Here is a 17,314-nt window from a genome sequence, read left to right on the forward strand (position 1 = left end):
CCCGCTGGGTGTCAAAGCGCATTCCACGAGAAGCATGGCTTCATCGTGGGCCTGGTCAAGTGGGATTGCCTTGCAAGATATTTGTATGGCGGCAGGCTGGGCCTCTCCGTCTACATTTATAAGGTTTTACAACCTAGAGGTTCCCGCACTACAGGCCAGACTACTGTCGGTCTAGTATGGCCAAATCTCATAAACTGACGCTGTCAGTTATGCAGCTATTTGAGTATTGCAGTCCTTGCTCTATGCTGCCATAAAGGAAGATAGTGGCTAAACCCCTCCTCTTCCAGGATTCCCTGTGAGTCCCCTGGGTGATTGTGTACTGTATGAACTCCGGGCTGTCGCCCTTGAGTCTATAGTATCAGATCCCAGCACGCACAGCGTTTTACAGTAGGTTCCCCTAGCGTATTCTACGCAGTACGAGAGAATCTCTCGTAAGAGAACGTACTTGGTTACTAACGTAACCTCGGTTCTCTCTAGAGAGAGGAACGAGTACTGCGTATCCTGCCGTGCATGCACGCGCTCTAGTTGCTTCGACTATGAAAAACCAGAGATATGAAGCCTGCGAGCGGTATTTATAGACCTAAGCCACGCCCGTTTCGGCGGGACGTGACGCAGAGGGCGCGAAGCGCCCTCATTGGGTCTGACGTCACTCTAGGTCTCGCTCGATAGGCTTAAGCAGTTGCCAGCATATCAGCCAATAGGCGCGCGAGCTGCCTCGCCTATGTCTGTATGCTGCCGCAACGCGTTTTACATTAATACAAAATTAAGGATAATTTTTTGGCTTCAGTATTCTCGTGGAAAAGGATTTTCCCCTAGCGTATTCTACGCAGTACTCGTTCCTCTCTCTAGAGAGAACCGAGGTTACGTTAGTAACCCGAGTACGATTTCAACCACAAATCAATGGTGTTAATATTGCTTCAACATTACAAAGTGTTGTTTTTGCATCACTTTTGCTCCCTCAGTTAATGGTGAAGCAATGTTGAGATTTCAACCAAAAATCAACGGTAATAGTATTGATTCAGCATTGCAAAGTGATATTTTAATCACCATCACTTTTGCACCCTCAGTTAATGTTGAAACTAGTGGAAAACAAAATCAATAGTAATGCTACTGAATCAACATTACACTATGATTGAATCTACATCACCGATGCTGAATCAAAACTGATATTAACAGAAATAATCTTTGGTAATATGGTTTGATCAATGTTACGATGTGATGTTGATTCTAAACACATTTTGTTGAAACACTGAGAAGGAATGTCAAACAATGTTGCCGTCTGATGTACCAAGTTAGTGTTGAAACAACATTAATATTTCAACTGCACTTCAATGATGCGTCAACAAATTCCTGACCATTTAAAAATTAGGCAAAAACCTTTTCAAATATAAATGACACCTTTCCAGCAGTTGAGTCAATTTATTTCATTCAATCAATGGCAAAAATATATTAAAAGATAATTCTTTAAAAAAGAAAGGGGGAGAAATAGGACAAAAGCATTTCAACCTTTAAAAATAAAATTGGCTTCAGAAGTCTGATGTCATAACTACCGGTGGTCCAACGGTTCAGGTTTTTATAAATCTGTCCTACATCAGACTATTGCCTCTTTTCCTTTGGCTTCTCTGAAATCTGAAAAAGAAAGCATGATGTTACTCAAGAACAAGTCGATTCAGTTGCCGCATTCAAGAATGTTAATATACTAAACACAATATGATTCACTTTTTTTTTTTTTTTTAATTGCTGAACACAAACTATTATAACTATGATTAAAGTATCATTAAATTATGTTTATTTCATTTATTTTTCTAAAATCTATTAATGCTTCAATATAAAAAAAATATAAAAAGCACTATGGCAGGGGGGTCCGATTTTATCTCCAGCCCTAATTAAACACATGAAGCAGATAATCAAGCTAATCAAGCTAATCAAGGTCATTAGAATCAATGAACACTTCCAGGCAGATGTTGGAGCTAAACTCTTCATGAAGAGGAACAAACACCTCACTCGTATGAACTGGTCGTGAGATAGCGTTGTCATCGACACAAGTGTACAAGCAGTGAAAATATTTTATGCATAGATCCTTGCAGGAAAACAGAACAAAGAATGTGACATTCAACTTCAATAAATACACAAAATCATTACATACTTGTAGTATCTTCACTATAAATCAGACTATGACATACATTGAGTTAACCCTTTCACGCATAGTGGTCACTACAGTGGACAGCTATTAAAAATGCATTTTCTTGAATTTGCACGGGTTTTTATGGCAAAGTTGCACATCAATCTCTTCATTGGACCCTTGTGCATCATCCTATAAATTGCAATCAAGTGGCAAGCCTTTGTGTTTCGATTTTTCCCCCCTCCAAACTAAGATGGCCAAGGGTCAGTCAGACATGCCAAGTTGCTCCAGAATATCCACCCATTCCTTCGAATCTAGGAGACTCTTGGAGGTAAAAAAAATATTGCAGCATCAAGCAATATCTAATGAGTCATATCACAGTAAAATTTTCCAAGTTTTGATTTTAGATTGAGAGAAAACTCTGATTAATCACATGTCCACTGTAGTGGACGTCATGCATCAACTGCTATATTTCAGCTACAATTCATAATTATAATGTGAATATTGTTTTTGAAATTTAAAACTTAAAAACTTAATCTGCAGTGACTTTTTTTACTGTAAATAAATGTACTTGTATTATTAGAAAGTAATTTTCATTGACATTGAAAAAAGTCATGTGATTACATATGTATGACACTTGTAATGCATTACTTTATTTGTTAGATCAAAAAGTAATCTGATTTCATAATGCACGTTATTGTAATGTGTTTTTTTACTCATAACATCAAAAAGTAATCTGATCTGTAATGCATGTTACTTGTAATGTGTTTCTTTACTCATAACATCAAAAAGTAATCTGATTACATAATGCATTTTCCTTGTAATGCGTTTCCTTACTCATAACATCAAAAAGTAATCTGATTATGTAATATGCATTATTTTAATGCATTTCTTTACTCATAACATCACAAAGTAATCTGATTATGTAATGCATGTTACTTGTAATGCGTTTCTTTACTTGTTACATAAAAAAGTAATCTGATTAGGTAATGCACATTACTTGTAGTTAATTACCTGTTAGATCAAAAAGTAATCTGATTAGGTAATGCATGTTACTTGTAACACATTACTTTACTTGTAACATCAAAAAAGTAATCTGAATGGGTCATGCATGTTAGTTGTAGTGCGTTACCCCCAACACTGATCATTTCAGATGAGATTGAAAAAACGTATCGCTAGGTTTTCTCAGAGGAGGGCTATGATAGAAATGTGCATGTCCATCTTGAACATAATCAGAATTATCAGCTAATAAGGGTAAATCTCCATACTCTGGTGCACTGGAGGAGCATCTGAGTGGTTTCCACAGTTGTACCTTGACAGACTGTAGAAAAATCTGATGGAATCATGTCCTCATGTTCTGATATCAAAGATACGCCAAGTGCAACTTGTATGAAGTTGTATGAAGCCTTTGCAATATTTTGCATTTAGATTTTTTGTATATATTTTATAGTTTTCACATGATTTGATATAATTGTATTGATTAGTTCGTTAAATTCACATACTTTATGTGTTTGATTATTGTCTTATATTAAATCTAGTATATCTTAAGTTTAAACCAAATGCATGCTGTCCACTCAAGTGGACATCTGAAGATCTCTTTGAAAAATTTGTAAAAAAATAAAATAAAAATCAATTCTTGTTTTTCATGCCCTAAGAGCAATAAAAACACATAGGAAAAAAATCCTGACTGAGGATATCATAATTCATGCATGAAAGGGTTAAAGTTATCACTTTATTTCTGTTTGCAGCGGTTACAGCAACAGACATGGCACTTTTTATGGGACCATTGATATCTGCATGGACATGGTTGTTTCCAGGTCAGAACACACAACACTTGTAATACAAACACGACACCTAGTGGTTACTCCAGGATACTACAATACTTCTATATATTGTTAATTATGAATTATTAGAGTAATCTGTGAAAATGCTTACTGTCTGATACAGGTACACCAAAGATATCTCCGTAAGTATTTCTTGTTCAAAGCTTTGACTTTATATTTATTAACTTTATTATTAATATGAGTACATCATTTACAACAAGGTTTCATTTGTTAACATTATCTATTATTACAGCATTTTATCCATCTTAGTTAATTTCAACATTTTTTAAATGACTTATACTGTATTCAGCAGCTCCTTAAACCACAACAGGACATGATTGTGTTCACATTTCATTTACACACACACAACTCTATATATGAATTAACTTATGAGATAATAATATAATACTTGTACATACTTTAAGCCGGCTGTTTTTACATAGATCATGCTATTATTATCATAACTTTTATCAGTGCATTTTTATAATATTTTATTCAACACACCAAGCATGAACGATGCATAAAACAAATTATTGTAGTTCAGTGAGTTGAACTAGCGCAGGTTCTGCCAGTAAAGGACACTGGTGTAACGTTAGCAATGATGTACATCTGAGACGGAGAGAAGTTATCAAGAGAAGGACATACAAACTAGAACACAGCCTCTATTAGCCAATGAATTAACTAATGTTAACAAAGGAGCCTTTATTGTGGAGTTTTATAGTGTTGTTAGTTTGCTATAGTGCAAAAGTACAGCAGGACAATTACAATGTGCATAATGCTTAATATAATATGTGCCATTTGGCTGTTAAACAATAAAACAGACAAAACAAATATCCAGTGCTGTATGCTTATGATTTTTATTTTATTTTATATATATTTCAGGGAACTTGTAAAAGAATTGAAACAAATCATTAAGGCACTGAACACAACATTTCAAAGAAATCATAAAACTCTCACTGATAAAATAAAGGAACTGAAAAATATCAAGGATGAACTTAAATCTGTGAAAGAGGAAACTACAGTGAGAAGATTGGTAGGATCAGTGAAAGGAACTGCAGACACACTGGGTTCGGATTGGAATTCAACCAAGGAAAAGACTGACCGTATGATTACAATTTTTAACGGAATAAAAGATCTTAAGCAGATGAAGCAACTAAAAGTCACAGTCGATACTCTATTACTAGATCTTGATAAGTACAAAATCCCAGGACAAATCTCAAAAGCAGAAGAAGTCATATCAAAAATTATTCCTCAGATGGAAAAAAGCAAAGAATCAATTTGAGGAGACTCTGACTCTGTATTCTGAATTGTAGAAGTTTACATATTCTGGGATTGTCTACTGTAGATCTGATGATTTCAGGGCTAGAAACTCTCACATTACAGCAGAGCTTTTCTCTTATCAGAAAATAGTGCCGAAAATGAGGTCAAATGTACTTTTTTTTTTACATTACGTTTGTAATATGTGATTAAATTTTTACCAACAATAAAAGGTTTTTGAAAGATTTCATTTTATTTTTTGATGAGCAACTGTTTGATTGTCATTTTTCTGGTTCTGTATGACCTTGGAGAAACTCTATTTGTCTTTGTTAATGAACCACTTACTCTGGAGTTTAGATTCTGTTTATTTCTTGTGAAATTATTCAGGCATTCATTTTAATTGCCCTTTTTGTTGTATATGTTACTGTTTTGTAATGTAATGTACAATAAAAACTATAATCATGCTTTCCCAGTTGATGTAGATGTCAAGACCAAAATATCTATTACAAAATAAATGTACATCTGATCTCACCAACATATTCACCAAACTGTGTGATCTTTTATAAGTGAGCCTGGGAAGGTTTTTGAAATAAATTAAGCTAAAATTAGCACATTTTTGTTTACAATATTCAATCTTGTAACTGTTCTTGGTGTACGGGATGGTTTACTGAAAATGCTTTTGGTCTTTTTTATTCATGATTTAATAACTGACTTGTATTAGACCTTCACCATATCAAACAGATTAAATATTAGAGATATTAATCAGTAACGTTTGTTGAGTTGATGTTGAGTTGTTAATAAAAAAAATAAGTTTTAAGAATGTTTCAGGAATATCATTCTAACCTTAAAAAAAAGCGTTCCACTAACATTAAGAAAACTGGACATTGTAATGTTCCCATAAGCAGAACAATGTTTGGGAAGCGTTCTGTTAGCTGTGGAGTTCGTCTCTCCTGCTCTCCAGCTTCATCTGGTGGACATTAAACAGCTGTGATGAAACATGCTTATTAGTCTGATATCAACAGCTTTAAGATACATTTACATTAAATACAACTAAAAAAACACACTAATGCAGATAACTGGGTAGAAAACTAAGTTAACTAAATTAAAATATTTTATTTCAATCACAGGGACTCGGGTGAATCTATAAAATGGTGATTATTTTAACAAGGTCAATACAATTCAGAATATCAGAAACGTGATAAATGTACAATATATGTCTACTACAGTAGCTCTCAGAGTATTAGTAGAGTATTAGAGGAGTATTAGTAGAATATTAGTGGAGTATTAGTAGAGTATTAGTAGAGTTCTTGTAGAGTATTAGAGGAGTACTAGTAGATTATCAGTAGAGTACTAGTAGAGTATTGGAGTATTAGTAGAGTACTAGAAGAGTATTAGAGGAGTATTGGAGTATTAGTAGAGTACTAGTAGAGTACTAGTAAAGTATTAGCAGAGTATCAGCAGAGTACTAGCAGAGTATCAGCAGAGTACTAGCAGAGTATAAGCGGAGTACTAGCAGAGTATTAGCGGAGTACTAGCAGAGTATTAGCGGAGTACTAGCAGAGTATTGGAGTATTAGTAGAGTACTAGTAGAGTATTAGAGGAGTACTAGTAGAGTGCTAGTAGAGTATTAGTAGAGTATCAGCAGAGTACTAGTAGAGTATTAGCGGAGTACTAGCAGAGTACTAGCAGAGTAGTAGCAGAGTACTAGCAGAGTACTAGCAGAGTATTAGCAGAGTACTAGCAGAGTATTAGCGGAGTACTAGCAGAGTATTAGCAGAGTACTAGCAGAGTATTGGAGTATTAGTAGAGTACTAGTAGAGTATTAGAGGAGTACTAGTAGAGTGCTAGTAGAGTATTAGTAGAGTATTAGCACAGTATTGGAGTATTAGTAGAGCACTAGTAGAGTATTAGATGAGTATTAGTAGAGAATTAGTATAGTATTGGAGTATTAGTAGAGTACTAGTAGAGTATTAGAGTATTAGAGGAGTACTAGTAGAGTATTAGTAGAGTATTAGTAGAGTATTAGCACAGTATTGGAGTATTAGTAGAGCACCAGTAGAGTATTAGCACAGTATTGGAGTATTAGTAGAGCACTAGTAGAGTATTAGAGGAGTATTAGTAGAGAATTAGTATAGTATTGGAGTATTAGTAGAGTACTAGTAGAGTATTAGAGTATTAGAGGAGTACTAGTAGAGTACTAGTAGAGTATTAGTAGAGAATTAGTAAACTGTTAGGGTTAGTAGAATAAGTTGACATGTAGTTGCAGTTACTTATAGTCAGTGAATGTCTTTTGAGGAGCATCAAAATAAAGAGTTATCACATATTAAAGGGTTACTTCAGGATTTAGCATTAAGCTTTGTATCAGTAAAAACCCATAGTGTTTTCGAATTACCATGCTTTTCTCCCTCATATCCCCCTGAGACGAGAGATTTATGTATTTTTTTGTCTGGAAAAAATCCTCAGATGACGCAAAAATCGTCATTTTGTGTCATCGGAGGAATTTTTGGCCAGAGGCTAAAGACTACAGCCGGTAGTAGGAGCTGATCCGCGTGTTTTCAAACCGCCCATAGAGGGTGGGATCTCACTCACAGAACGTACACATAGTTCAGCCGTCTTTCTTTGGAAGCTTAGCAGGCTCTTGTTCTGTGGAGAAGGCTGAGTAGTAGGAGAAAGCTGAGTACTAGGGGTTAGCATCCTCTTTTTCCCGGACATGTCCGGCCGTCGAAAATGTCTGGGATTCGGCTTTTGCTTTCTACAGTCGCCATTCATTGTTTACATGCACACCTTTTGTTTCAATCTAACTGAATTCATTCCGATTGGTGAATCTGAATGTAGTGTTTACATGGCCGCTAAACAAGTGATCGGTTGATGTGCGTTTTAACATTGCTAAGAAAATTCCCGCTCCTCCGTCAGCCTCGTCCTGCTCGCCACAGTAAACATAATGGCAACTGTAGAACGCAAAAGCCAAATTCTGGACATTTTGGGCGATCTCGAAATCTCGGGCACACTCGTCACGATGACTCACTAGTAGCCTAGTCTTGTTGTTTAACTGCGCGCTCTTACCGGTAGGCGTGGCTTGGGAGTGGCCTTCTAGCAAGTGCATTCTGGGAGTTGTTGTCTTTCATCCACATAAGCTAAAAATACATTTTCTGGATTTTCTCAGTCTAGAAAGCTCCAAATTCAAAAATAATTTCACATTTCTTCTACATAAATGACCCATTTTAAATACACATTCATCTTTCCAGAGTTGAAGTATCCCTTTAAACAGACAGTCTACTAATACTCTACTAATATTATAATGAGAGTTATTTGACACATGTGCAACATTTCAGTTGATGATGAAATTAAAGTTTTTTTTAAGACCACAGAAGCAACACTTTCAAACAAATCATGTCAGATATCAAGTGGAAATCCTGGGATGGAAGTAAGCAGAAAGCACACAACTACTCTACACCCCATAATAAATATCTTCATCCCTTTCAAGTTGTTGCACTAAACAGTGTTACTATTATTATTATTATTAATATTACCTTAACTCACACTGACCAGTGGCCACTGCATGTCTGTCATAGCAAAAACATCTCAGGTCATTAAATCTGCACAAAAGAGCGAGTTGAACGGTGTGAAGTGCGGATCGAAACAAAGTTGGATGTCAGTGAATGCCCATTTTAAAAGAAGTGCAAGAGGATTTGAAACCTGGAAGTCTTAAAGGACAGAGGGCAACTTTAGGTCATCATCTGAGAGCAGGGGATTTTCTTTACAGTGAATGCCATGACTGTGAGGGTTTACCGTTTATGTTAAAGTTATCTTCTATGTGTTTCCTTGTTTAAATCTACTTTCAAAAACTCTTTTGAGTTTCTCCTTCTTCATGCACTGTTACAGATGTCTAACTATGACACACACATGCATGTGCGCTTTGGTTCGATGAAGTTCTCAACGGGTTTCACAAACGCCAAATTGTGCTCGATATCTGTCTTCCTTTGTTTATCAGTTGACAGTTTCGTATGTTTAGTTGTGGATCTGAAAAGTTCATTACTCACTGATACTCACTGAAAAAAGGTGTGTTGGATTTACATGATTTAATCATCCGTCAGTTCCATGTGAATCAATAAAGTAACACAAACTAAATTTGTTCCCATAACAACTTCATCAAATTAAGTTATTTACTTCTCCGAGGGATTCTATATGGTTACTTGACATAATTTAATTTATTCAATATATATATTTTTTTGTCCCATCACTAGCCAGCTTGATATGCTAAGTCTGGTCCATGTTTTTCCAATGTTTTTCCCGTAACATTTAGATTTAGACCATGTGCCTGCAATGAATGCAGCTTCTTGAGTGTTTATAATATATTATAATGCTTTGCATTAAAATCACAATAAGTTACCCAAATTATAAATAAAATGATCAACTGAAGAAAAATGATCTGCAACAACAACGAAACCAGATCAGATCAGACACACTGATATTCATCAATACAATAAGAGAAACTACCAGGATATTTCAGGACACACTGAAGGAGTTTGCTGGAAAAGCAGTTTTTCTGGGAAAACTTGGCATACTGTGAAAGAGAAAAAAAAAATCCTGTTTCCAGAAAATCACCCAGACAAGTAAACACAAGATTAACCTGATAGTTTCGCAATAGTAACATTATAGAGATGTGAAAGTCTTTTGTTCCTTGTAAACTCATACTGAAACGAAACTCTTGGGAATATAAATGGAGCATAAGCATATAAATATGAGCAGTATTTCAGTCAGAGCGAATCCCTCTTCAGACGCTCTTCACTCACTCCAGGTGGGCAAGAATATTCATACTTCTTTATTTATAGCAAATTATGATTATATTCCTATTACACACAGATGGATATATATTTTTTAGTTGTTTATTTATTTCACTAGTGTTGTTTTTAGAAATTATGCGACTTCAATAAAACTGACTAAATATGACTAAATTTTGTGCATGATTTCATTTAGTTAATTGATTAGTTCAAAATAAACATTTTAAATAAAAAAGATAAACTAATTTGATCTTTTCAAAAACTGATTAATGATTTTGAAACTGTACAGTCAGTGTGTGGTTTTAAATCAACAGGTGAAATAAGGATTGATAACTTTTGAATTGTAGATGTTTTTCTCAGTGTGTTTGACAGATCTGAACACACACACACAGACTGGTGACCTTATCAAGCAGTGTCTCTGATCACAGTGTTTGACATCATCCTTCAGTCCAGCGTGAGTCTCCATTTCATTTAGCAGTTTATGAGTTATGGCTTTTATCTTGGCATCATGGATTAATTACATTAAAATCTTTAATTTTCTAACATTGATGAGTTTTCCTTTACTTTATTGTCACGTCGTTGACCTGATCGTATGAATTTTTTACGAGGTGGATAATTGTACGAATTCATACAACCTCACTCGTACGAATTTGTAAGATTTTTGCTAAATCATACATATGTTACGAGTTGTCCAATCGTATGAATTAGCCGCCTCGTACACACTCGTACGAATTGGTCGTGAGATAGCGTTGTCATCGACACAAGTGTACAAGCAGTGAAAATATTTTATGCATAGATCCTTGCAGGAATACAGAACAAAGAATGTGACATTCAACTTCAATAAATACACAAAATCATTACATACTTGTAGTATCTTCACTATAAATCAGACTATGACATACATTGAGTTAAAGTTATCACTTTACTTCTGTTTGCAGCGGTTACAGCAACAGACATGGGATCATGGTGGTCTTCAGAAAAGTAAGTATTTATTGTTCAAAGCTTTGACTTTATCTTTATTAACTTTATAATCAACTGATTATTATAAATATGAGTACATCATTTACAACAAGGTTTCATTTGTTAACATTAATTAATTACATTAGTTAACATTATTATTACAGCTCTTAGTTAAAGCTGCAGTCCGTAATTTTTTGGGTTCAAAATTATCCAAAATAATTTTTTGAGCAAGTACATCACCAGCCAGTGTGCAAAACTCTCTGCTTGCCGTAGCTCGATTCAAAATGGTAAGCTTGTAATAATGTTTTTAATTCAGTGGGAAATTCGAGCATGTCTGCGTCATTACATCACATCTGTACACATACAGAAGAGTCTCGGCTAGTCGGCTATGAGTGTGAGGATGCTGGAGATTTATAGCCTTTACTCACAGCACTTGATATAATTAAACTTAGCAATTTGATGGCGGATCCAGAAAAGTTCAAACGACAATCACCAGTGACAACTAGAGATTCACCCGCTGTAAAACGCGAAAGACTTCGGAGTGGCTACAGAAAAAAAGAGACTGCAACCAGATCATGTGAACACAAGGATAAATATCGGGAGGGCATTAAATGTCACGCAATGCTGATGATGTTAAAATTAACAATTCGAGAACAAAGTATAATTTGCACGGTTTGACGTGATATGATAGATGATCGCTAGATTTAATCAGCGCAATTTACTACTTTTTCCCATAGTTGGTCATAACAAAAGTGGATGTTATTTACTTGTTCAGACGACATTTTCCGGTGAAAACTCTTATGTTGGTCATACTTTCAAAAAGTAGAATCTGTGATTTGGAATGACAGTATCCACACCGGCGGCGACTGACAGCTATACATTCTCCACAAAACATTGGAGATTGTGCCGAGACACAACCCACGTAAAGTTGATTATTCCGCGAATAACTGCAATTGCAGATTTCAAACAGAGATGGCGACAAAGAGGAAAAACTACAGACTGCAGCTTTAACTACAACATTTTTAAAATGAATAGTTCCTCGTCAAGTGGAAGTTTATATGGACAGTGTAACTTATACTGTATTCAGCAGCTCCTTAAACCACAACAGAACATGATTGTGACGTCACAGCAAATCACATGTCATTTACACACACACAACTCTATATGAAGAGTTCAGATGCAAAAGCCTCTATTTTTATCAAGCTCGTATATTTAAGTTCAGTAATTTCACTTAAATGGCAATCAAAATTACCTATTAATAGTCATGTAAGTGAAATTACTGAACTTACTGTAAATATACAAGCTTGATAAATATGATCATTCTAGAAGAAAATTTCAGATGGCACTTAGAGGCTTTTGCATTTGAACTCTTCATATATGACTTAACTTATGAGATAATAATAATATAATACTTGTAGATACTTCAAGCCGACTCTTTTTCCATAGATCATGCTATTATTATCATCATTTTTATCAGTGCATTTAAAAAATATTTTATTCAACACCCCAAGCATGAACGATGCATAAAACACATGATTGTAGTTCAGTGAGTTGAACTAGCGCAGGTTCTGCCAGTAAAGGACACTGGTGTAACGTTAGCAATGATGTACATCTGAGACGGAGAGAAGTTATCAAGAGAAGGACATACAAACTAGAACACAGCCTCTATTAGCCAATGAATTAACTAATGTTAACAAAGGAGCCTTTATTGTGGAGTTTTATAGTGTTGTTAGTTTGCTATAGTGCAAAAGTACAGCATGACAATTACAATGTGTAATGCTTAATATAATATGTGCCATTTGGCTGTTAAACCATAAAACAGACGAAACAAATATCCAGTGCTGTATGCTTATGAAAAATGTTTTGATATTTCAGGGAATTGCAGGAACTGAAGTCTAAAACTGACATTGCTAAATTAGATGAGCTGAATGAGAATAACAGCAGATGGCAAAATAAGAAGATCACAGATGATTTCATGAAACCAATCGACACAAAGATTAACGAAATAAAGAATTCTCAGAGCGATTCTGCAAAAAATAAGAGAATTGACAAAACTATCGAACTGCATGGGAAACTAAACACAGCTAAGGATGATCTATTAGTAAAGATTGCTAGCCCATGTGCAACAACAGATGCAACTTGTAAATGTATTCAGACGATGAGAATCACAGCTGCTCAATTTAAGAACAGTCTGAACTAAATTTAAAGTGCCAACTAATAAAATCATGCAGAAAGTTTTCAGTCTTTGAAATCAGTGAATTTGGGTTTTTGAAAGATTTCATTTAATTTTTTGATGAGCAACTGTTTGATTGTCATTTTTCTGGCTCTGTATGACCTTGGAGAAACTCTATTTGTCTTTGTAAATGAACCACTTGCTCTGGAGTTTAGATTCTGTTTATTTCTTGTGAAATTATTCAGGCATTCATTTTAATTGCCCTTTTTGTTGTATATGTTACTGTAATGTAATGTAATGTAAAATAAAAACTATAATCATGCTTCCCCAGTTGATGTAGATGTAGAAGACCAAAATATCCATTAACAAATAAATGTACATCTGATCTCACCAACATATTCACCAAACTGTGTGATCTTTTATAAGTAAGCCTGGGAAGGTATTTGAAATAAATGAAGTTAAAATTAACACATTTTTGTTTACAATATATTAAATCTTGTAACTGTTCTTGGTGTAAGGGTTGGTTTACTGAAAATGCTTTTGGTTTTTTCATTTATTCTTTAATAACTGACTTGTATTAGACCTTCACCAAATCAAACAGATTAAAACCAAAATGCATATAATGTCATTATAAAATTCTCCATGATTATTGAATATATTAGTATATTAATCAGTAACGTTTTTGAAGAGGAATTTACCCTGTAAGATGTTGAGTTGTTAATAAAAAAATATAGTTTAAAGAATGTTTCAGGAACATCATTCTAACCTTAAAAAAGCGTTCCACTAACATTAAGAAAACTGGACATTGTAATGTTCCCATAAGCAGAACAATGTTTGGGAAGCGTTCTGTTAGCTGTGGAGTTCGTCTCTCCTGCTCTCCAGCTTCATCTGGTGGACATTAAACAGCTGTGATGAAACATGCTTATTAGTCTGATATCAACAGCTTTAAGATACATTTATATTAAATATAACTAGAAAACACACTAATGCAGATAACTGGGTAGAAAACTAAGTTAACTAAATTAAAATATTTTATTTCAATCACAGGGACTCGGATGAATCTATAAAATGGTGATTATTTTAACAAGGTCAATACAATTCAGAATATCAGAAACATGATAAATGTACAATATATGTCTACTACAGTAGCTCTCAGAGTATTAGTAGAGTATTAGTAGAGTATTAGAGGAGTATTAGTGGAACATTAATAGAGTATTAAAGTATTAGAGGATTAGTGGAGTATTAGTAGAGTATTAGTAGAGTATTAGAGGAGTATTAGTGGAACATTAATAGAGTATTAAAGTATTAGAGGATTAGTGGAGTATTAGTAGAGTATTAGAGGAGTATTAGTGGAACATTAAAGGTGCTGTATGTAACTTTTTTTATAAAATGAATCCTTTTTTTATTGCCCGTCTGTGAAGGGGTTGTAATCACACATTACAATGATCCACTTTTCGCGTTTTGCTATTACCTCTGAAGGCCAGTATTCCTATTTTTATGTGAAGTCTCCGGGTCGGATTTTCTGCGAAATCCACCGGATGTGACGTGCATGCGCGCTCCCGAGCCTCTCCGTTTTATATATACAGTCTATTGCGACGGCACTGCAGCTAACGACATGGAGTCTGATAACACCAAAAAACGACCTGCCTCCAGCACAACACAGACTCCAACACAAACTCCAAAAAAAAAAAAAAAAATGTATCTGCTGAAGCTCGTCAGGCCAAACGTCAATCGGATCGACTCAGGACGAAAACACGGATCAACATTGGCAGAGTGTTTGAATTATGGAGAGACCTCCGCTTTGTTTTAGGTATAAAAACAGACCCTGAGTTGGCTTTCATCCTTTTGGACAGGTAAGCTAACAATACTTCAAAGCATGTAAAATATATTGTGATTTTTGTGCTTTAGTTGGCTCAAGTTAGACATCATTAGTTCGCCAGCTAACGCCGACCATTTGCTAACGTTATCTGATGTGAAAGACTACAGTTGTAACTTTATTGCTTTTCACGAGCACGAGCGCTGTTGTTGCAATCTGAAACATCACCGCTAGAGGCCGCTGGATCCTACATACAGCACCTTTAATAGAGTATTAAAGTATTAGAGGATTAGTGGAGTATTAGTAGAGTATTGGAGTATTAGTAGAGTACTAGTAGATTATTAGTAGAGTATTAGTAGAGTATTAGTAGAGAATTAGTAGAGTATTAGTAAACTGGTAGGGTTAGGGTTAGTAGAATAAGTTGACATGTCGTTGCAAAGTTACTTATAGTCAGTGAATGTCTGTTGAGGGGCATCAAAATAAAGAGTTATCAGCCCACATGTTTTCAACCCGCCCATAGAGGGTGGGATCTCACTCACAGAATGTACACATAGTGTCAGCCATCTTTATTTGGAAGCTAAGCTAACAGGCTCTTGTTCTGTGGAGAAAGCTGAATAGTAGGGGTTACCATCCTCTTTTTCCCGGACATGTCCGGCCGTCGAGATCGTCCAAAATGTCTGGGATTCGGCTTTTGCTTTCTACAGTCGCCATTCATTGTTTACATGCACACCTTTTGATTCAATCTAACTGAATTCATTCCGATTGGTGAATCTGAATGTAGTGTTTACATGGCCGCTAAACAAGTGATCGGTTGATGTGCTTTTTAACATTGCTAAGAAAATTCCCGCTCCTCCGTCAGCCTCGTCCTGCTCGCCACAGTAAACATAATGGCAACTGTGGAACGCAAAAGCCAAATCCCGGAAATTTTGGGCGATCTCGAAATCCCGGGCACACTCGTCACGATGACTCACTAGTAGCCTACTCTTGTTGTTTAACTGCGCGCTCTTACCGGTAGGCGTGGCTTGGGAGTGGCCTTCTAGCAAGTGCATTCTGGGAGTTGTTGTCTTTCATCCACATAAGCTAAAAATACATTTTCTGGATTTTCTCAGTCTAGAAAGCTCCAAATTCAAAATAATTTCACATTTCTTCTACATAAATGACCCATTTTAAATACACATTCATATTTCCAGAGTTGAAGTATCCCTTTAAACAGACAGTCTACTAATACTCTACTAATAATGAGAGTTATTTGACACATGTGCAACGTTTCAGTTGATGATGAAATTAAGTTTTTTTTAAGCCCACAGAAGCAACACTTTCAAACAAATCATGTCAGATATCAAGTGGAAATCCTGGGATGGAAGTAAGCAGAAAGCACACAACTACTCTACAGCCCATAATAAATATCTTCATCCCTTTAAAGTTTTTGCATTACAGTATCATGTTATTTTATTATTAATATTACCTTAACTCACACTGACCAGTGGCCACTGCATGTATGGCATAGCAAAAACATCTCAGGTCATTAAATCTGCATAAAAGAGCGAGTTGAACGGTGTGAAGTTCAGAGTGAAACAAAGGCTCTCTTGAGTGAGAATATAGATACGGAGAGGGGTTTGAGAGGAGACCCTATATAGCTGATGAGTTAAGGTTATAGGGGTCCTACTATATGTGACTTCACCTGATTTAGAGACTTGATGATGATAGTTTGCTCAGGCTCTCTTCAACCTTGAGGAAACTGTGATTCCCTAGTGCTTTTGTGTGTGCGTTGGATGTTCTGTGCAGGTCTTGTATAGGAGCTATGGGACACTTCGGCACTCAACAACAGACCCGAAGACGCCTTTCTCTGACCTCCGAGGTCACCGCAGACCGAAATCTAGGAATCATGCGACGACTATCTTGACTAATGGCAACATACTCTGATATCCATCCATGTGGGGATGTTTATAACCTTAAAATTGTTTCCCATAAGCAGAACAATGTTTGGGAAGCGTTCTGTTAGCTGTGGAGTTCGTCTCTCCTGCTCTCGAGCTTCATCTGGTGGACATTAAACAGCTGTGATGAAACATGCTTATTAGTCTGATATCAACAGCTTTGAGAATTAAGAAACATTTACATTAAAATGTCCATGACTGCATTGTTTTATAGGGTTTCCTATGGGGTGCACTTGTAACGGGACAACAGAATAATTATTCAGTGTATTTTACCCAACAGAGGTTAAATAAGGCCTAGGTTGAATCACAAAGATTCTTCTGAATTGTAGATCAGGGTCTGGCCCGCCGCTCAAAGGTGGATCACTTTTCAGAAAACAGAATCAGCATTCAAAAAAACTATTTGCACAAAACAATGCAGTCACATTAAACATTTCTTAATCTCAACAAT

At 35.6% G+C, this 17,314-nt stretch overlaps 1 long non-coding RNA gene across 1 annotated transcript; it reads left to right on the forward strand.

Moving 5' to 3' along the window:
- The first annotated feature begins 9,934 nt into the window (after positions 1-9,934).
- LOC311288035 lies at positions 9,935-13,746 on the forward strand. The gene is made up of 4 exons (XR_014626863.1): positions 9,935-10,000; positions 10,344-10,437; positions 10,922-10,964; positions 12,819-13,746. It is a non-coding gene; the product is annotated as an uncharacterized lncRNA (long non-coding RNA).
- The last annotated feature ends 3,568 nt before the right edge of the window (positions 13,747-17,314 follow it).

The sequence above is a fragment of the Rutilus rutilus genome (assembly GCF_951802725.1).
Source record: "Rutilus rutilus genome assembly, chromosome: 3".
NCBI lineage: Eukaryota > Metazoa > Chordata > Actinopteri > Cypriniformes > Leuciscidae > Rutilus > Rutilus rutilus.